We start from the raw sequence: 6,406 nt of genomic DNA, 5'->3' as shown, positions 1-6,406 counted from the left end.
TGTGCGGATACAAATTTTCGTCGACGATTTCAGGAACACGGATCAAGCGATTTGAATAATTCAAAAACATTCGATTTGTATTGATAAGAGACGTGCTGATTAGTTTTTGGCAAAGACAGGTCTAGCCGTCCAAACATACGGGGCAAAAAGTGCCGAAAACGGTAACTCAGTTTTTAAGAGAACGGAGTGTCCAATTGAATAAGTCAAAAAACATTTTACTTGTATTGACAAGATGAAGAATTGACCAAATTTTCATAAAGGCAGGTCTAGCGGTTTTCGGAGATCTAATGAAAAAAGTAAAAAAAATGCCTTTGGCGGTCAAAATGATCATTAGACATATGCACATCAAATTATCAGATATTTTATAGAGATTTTTAACAATAAGTATGAATTTGTTTTACATTCCTATGGGTTCCGTACCAATGTTTACGCGTTAGACGGCGACGCGGCGCTTACGCGCTCTTATATTTTGTCTTTATGCAGTAAAGCAGTACGATTGCTTTGAAAAAAGGTCAGATCTTCCAAAATATGTCAAATAAAGAAAACATTTTTTTTTTCAAAAAAAACAAATTTAAATTTTTTTTTTTAAAATTTTTTTTCAAAAAAAAGTAATTTTTTGTCCATTTATAGTTTCTCAAAAATCTTATTTTTTCGAAGTAAATTTTTTTCAAAAATGTTAATCGTTTTTAAAAAAAATAATTTTTGGTACGGGAAGTTTCAGCAATTTGCCTTAAGGCACGATGCCTTAATTGCCTTAAGACAGAATTCCACTTACAGCTAGTTTTAAACTGTTTTAATTTAACTCACACCGGTACATATATTTTGCCCCATATGTATGTATCTACAAATATATTTCTATATCTATTCAAATAGTTCCTTCAGGAAAAGTTTATCATTTTATGTTCATTGTAAAAATGCATCAAAACATATATTAAAACAATATTATGTTAAAGATTTTATAATTTTTGTTTCAGATTTGCGTTGTTTAATTTGTAAACATAATGCTGTGGTACTATCGAGTGCGTTTCAGTGTGTTCAACTCATTTTAAACTTTACTAATTCCAATTTTGAGTGCTATTTTAGTGTCTTTTTATAGTTAGTGTGATTTTTTAGTGATTTTTTATGTCTTTTTATAAGTAATTTATTTTGTTTAGTGCTTGTAAATTAGTAATTGTTTTTAAAAGTAACTTTATTTAGTGTAGTGTGAATTTGTGTTTCTTTTTACTTATACATTTACAAAATAAATGAGTTGTCGTCTATTCAGTGACCTGGATTTCTGACATAGGCTTCTGAGAATTGAGGTAAATACAAATGATATTAATCTTAATGAATATTAATTGAATCCTACAGTATTCTCGAATTGAAATATTTTCTATAATTATCTAGTATTGTATTTTAAACGTATTGTTTCTCTTTTAGACAACAAATGGGTAATCCGATGTCCCAGAAGAATCGGTGCTTTGCTTACGGTGAGTGATTTAAGCTCTTTTTCAGATTTAATGGTGCGATCACATGCTAATACCCATTTCAAAAGATGTTTCTTCTTAATGTTCAAAAAGGTTTGGACACTTCACCAATTTTTATAAAATACAACCAAACATGGAAATGCAAAAAATCTTCCCATTTCCTACATGAGCCGATTCTGCCGCTCAACAGACCAATGCTATGTGATGAACTTTCCATACTAAATATTTGCAAAAGCCATGTGGTTGCTGTGTATGTCGCAGCTTTGCAACATAAGAGTGACGTTGCAGTTTATGTATAAAACGCCTAAATGCCTAAATGCACAGGAAATACATGGCATTTTGACAGTATTCAGTATGATTCAGTAGCATAATGTATGCAAGTTGGAGCATAACATGGCCTTATCATAACATTGGACTGTTGTGCTATATAACACGTTAGGTGAATATCACGAAGATATTTAAATTGAGCTGCGATATTTTTTATAAATGCAAAGCAGAAGTATTTCACGTATTATACAGAGTCATTAATATATTACGTCTCTAAATTGTCATTTAATGTCTTATATACAATTCCTCATAAGAAGGATATCTCTCGTCGAGACGTGCAGAAAAATATATGAATCAATGATACACCTAACTACATTAATCATATTTTCTTCTTTCAATGGAAGCGATGTTATTGTTATTCAGTTCACGCGTCTGTTTTGTCCCCTTTATTTTTTTACTCGTCTACGAAATGATAGTTTGGTAAAAATTGTTACCCTCAGAAAATTCATCATGTTGGCTGGGATAGAATTTGGATCGTAGTAGATAATCCAGTAACAAATATACTTAACTTATATTGAATGTGAAAAGTTTAGCTAACTTATATATCGATATGAAATTCTAAAATAATACATCAAGACTTTGATTGCCGCTTTGTTCAAATTTCACGTCGACAACTTCTTGATGCTAACTAATGTTATTAATTGATAATAAGCTTTTCGATTAACATTGGAATGAAATTAATAAAGTTCTAATGATTCAAATATTTTTTAATTGTTTTAAGTTATTATTGTAATATTGTTTTTGCTCTTTAATTAAATACCCCACCCAAGATCAACCTACAAAGTGCAAGATGTAACTTGTAAACAAATTACAAGTTTTGACGTTACATTTTGATGTCTCTTCCGTAGTTTTCCAATAATGTTTCACGTTTTTTATGATTATCTACTTGCAAAAATGTGTAGGTTGTTTGGCACCGGTTTCTGACGTTTGTATTCTTAATGGTTGGCAGAGAGAACGGAGAGCAAAGAGTGCAGAAAATAGAAATCGAATTTTTGAGAGAACGAAGTATCCGATTTGAATGCTCTAAAAAACATTCAATTAGTAATGATTGGGAGAAGTGTTAATTATTTTTTGGCAAAGGCAGGCTCAGCCATTTCAAAGATAAGGAGCTAAATATGTAAAAAATGGCAGTTTTTGAGAGAACTAAGCGTCCGATTTAAATGATTCAAAGAACTTTATGCTTGTCTTAACAAAATAATTGATTTTGGAAAAAAAAATTTTGTTCAATTTTTTTTCTTTTTTTTTTTTAGTTTTTTGTGTATCGAAAATATTTCAGATTTTATTTTATTATTTTATATTAGACAATGATACAATATTTATAATAATCTATTTGAAAACATTCAGTATTCAACGGGAAGTTCCAGCAATTTGCCTTAAGGCACGATGCCATAATTGCCTCAAGACAGAATTCCGCTTACAGCTAGTTTTAACCAAGGTGCTATTTCTGGTGATTCCGCTGATTTGTTAAAATATAATCTCTTTACAACTAAGTAAGTAACCTTTGTACCCGTATAGTTATGGTTAACACCAATGATTTTTTGTAATAGTAAAAAATATTTCAATATTTTTTATTGAAATTTCAATATTTTTCACTATTCAAATTTATTTCTGAGGGTTTTTGTACAAATTATTTAAATGCGACTATAAATGAATTTGAACAAATATACTCTGTGAACCCTAACCATTTGCACTCGTATAGATATTGTTATAAAGAAATATTTAAATTCAATGCATTTTCGTAACGTCGAATAATTTTTTAATCTACTTTCTAATGAATATTATTCTTAAAGAATCAAACACAATTTGTTTAAATTCTGAATTTTTGATTAATTGTATTATTATTCATTTTTTAACTTCCTGTAGGGTGAGTTTAGTAATGGCAAAAAAATCGAAAATATAAAATCTTAAATATCTTTACGTTTCAAATGTTTCTGAGCATTTTGGCATACTTTAGAAAAAATGAATGTGTGTGTGTGCGCAAATACAAATTTTTGTCGACATTTTGGGAACACCGATCAACTGATTTGAATGATTTAGAAAACATTCGATTTGTAATGATTCAGAGGCAGGTCTAGCCCTTCCTAAGATACTAAGTTTTTAAGAGAACAGAGCGTCTGATTTTAATGATTCAAAAAACATTTTACTTGTATTGACAAGATGAAGAAGTGACTTTTGGGAAGGCAGATTTAGCTGTTTCGGAGATCTAGTAAAAAAAGTGAAAAAAATGCCATTTGGTGGTCAAAAATTTTATTAATGTGAATCAATTTTGTTTACATTTCTATGGGTTCCCTAACATCGTTGGTTTGTTAGACGGCAACGCGGCGCTTACGCGCTTCGATGTTTTATCTCTATGCAGCTAAAGCAGTGCGATTGCTTCAACAAAATTTCAAAATTTCCTAAATATTTCAAAATAAAAAAAAATTCTTTGAACATTCGAATTCTTACTATATATTCAAAACATCAATTTTGCTTTATAATTCATTCTTAATACAATTTTATTTGTTGCCAAAAATATTTTAGTAACATATTCATGTTTGCTATACACTTGAATAGTATTCTTATTATTTATAATGTTATCTTACATTATAATGATATTCTAAACTCAATATCGAAAATTCACTTCCAAAGGCGTTTAAACATATATATTTTTCAGCGCTAATTTTTTGTACGGAACCACCATAAACTATTACTCTTTCTTTTACTTCAAATTGAATTTTGCAATATATAATTTATCATCTATGATTTATAAAAGAGAATTTCATAAATTGTAAATGGCGGAGCATGCAAAAAGTCGAGGGTTAATTATTTTTGGCAATTTCACGGTAGAGATTTTGCTGCGTCGGGTTATAGATTTGGAATAAAAATTGATTGTTATAATATATTGGTTATATATCACCATGTACAACATACACACACACATATATATATATATATATATATATATCTTCAATTTACAATGCTTGCTATATATAAATGATACTATAATACATAATTTTAATTGTTTTATTCCTAGAACAATTTTGAAAATTATAGCGAAATTTGTGTAACAATTTTATTTTTAGTTTGCAACTAAAAATTGCAATATTTACATTATTTTCTAGAAACTATGCTACATAAATATTATATTTTGAAATGATATAAAATGGTAAGATAGACGAAATTTATTTTATTTCAGAGATAAAATAAGTTCAAAATTCAAATATTATTCAAATTTGATAAGTACAGAACGGCCGTCTGAAAAACTAAAATTTTACAACATTAGCAAACCAGATTGTTAGCAAAGCAGATGTTACGGTTCAAAAGATCTAATGCATAATTAAAGAGATTTAAAAAAAAGTTTGTGCGAAATAAAAAGTAGTAAAAGTAGCGTCAAAGCATAAAAACGTAACAAGGATTCGCTGTGTTTTCAGTTTAAATCCAGGATTATCCGAAGCTCTACGAACGATCCCCCTTTTGATACTGTCAAAATTTAATACTGTATTTTGGAAATAGGCATCACGCGTAAAATATCAAAATGAGAGATATCGGAAAAGTTTCTGAACGGATTTAGGTTCATTGTTTAATGCTATTCGATCGAATTAAAATTTATAGATATCTCTAGGTAAAGTTTTCTGATTCGGCAAACTGCGAAGTCGTTTGAATGAAAATAAGTTAACTTTTAATAAAATTGTATATTTTTAATCGATTTTTACATTATAAAACTATCCTGATTAAATGTACAAACCTTTAATAAAACTTACTAACACACTCTAGTATTTTTTTTAAATAAGGGCTTTCCGAGTTGGACCAATTTTGAAACTTTTAAACTCAAATTTTAAGTATCAAATAGTTATAATTCTAGGATATTTGTGACAATTGTTTCGACTGTCACTCTATAAATATTATTTGCTCTTTCGGTTCCAAAGTTTAGTTGAACAAAATTAATAAAGATTGACCACAATAACTTTAGGATGTTCTTCAAAGCTTAAATTTTTGTACTATTAATACTATTAGTACTATACTGATTTTTCTATGATAATTACGATTTTCGGTTGATGTAGAGTTCTGGGGCACTCTGTATATATATATATATATTTATATTTATATTTTGTTATTATGTTCTAGTTCGTATCTGGTATCTTTAGCAGAAATAATCTGACATTGCCCTCCGCATTTCGTCAGCATTCGAGGCAACAGTAAAAGTTCATGTTAAATATTTATAGCAACTTTAACATAAAAGCAATAAAATGAGTGCTGTCCTGTTGGCATTACTCTTTGCAGTATTTGAGCTTAAATATATATGCACTTGAACAAACACGCACTCTTTCTATAAATCTTGTGCCAACTTATCTGATATTTTAAATCTTTAATATCGTAGAATTGTAGAGCAAAATTATGTTTTAGGAAAATTGGAATTGGAAAAATATCAGCTTGATCATTATGAACATGTCGTTGATTTTTCTGCATTTAGCACAATTGTAGCACATTGAATTGCTTCATTTCATTTCTTGCTTAATTAGTCTTGTTCGAATTAAAGCAATTGCTAGTTTTAATAAAGTACAAAAAATAATGTAGACGCTATTGAATAAGACATTTTATTCATTATTTGCAGAAAGCAACCTGCAATTTTTATA

The 6,406-nt window shown here is 28.8% G+C and overlaps 1 long non-coding RNA gene across 1 annotated transcript in view; it reads left to right on the top strand.

Moving 5' to 3' along the window:
• The first annotated feature begins 1,145 nt into the window (after positions 1–1,145).
• LOC113363996 overlaps positions 1,146–6,406 on the top strand; it is a 73,442-nt gene continuing 68,181 nt past the window's right edge. The window contains exons 1-2 of the long non-coding RNA XR_003366003.1: positions 1,146–1,301; positions 1,420–1,469. This is a non-coding gene — a long non-coding RNA (uncharacterized LOC113363996). The remainder of the gene's footprint in view (positions 1,302–1,419; positions 1,470–6,406) is intronic.

This window comes from Ctenocephalides felis, unplaced genomic scaffold (assembly GCF_003426905.1).
Source record: "Ctenocephalides felis isolate EL2017-DRISC unplaced genomic scaffold, ASM342690v1 CF-g0.4_SCAFFOLD_00845, whole genome shotgun sequence".
Classification (NCBI taxonomy): Eukaryota; Metazoa; Arthropoda; class Insecta; order Siphonaptera; family Pulicidae; genus Ctenocephalides; species Ctenocephalides felis.
This window is presented reverse-complemented; position numbering and strand designations above follow the sequence as displayed.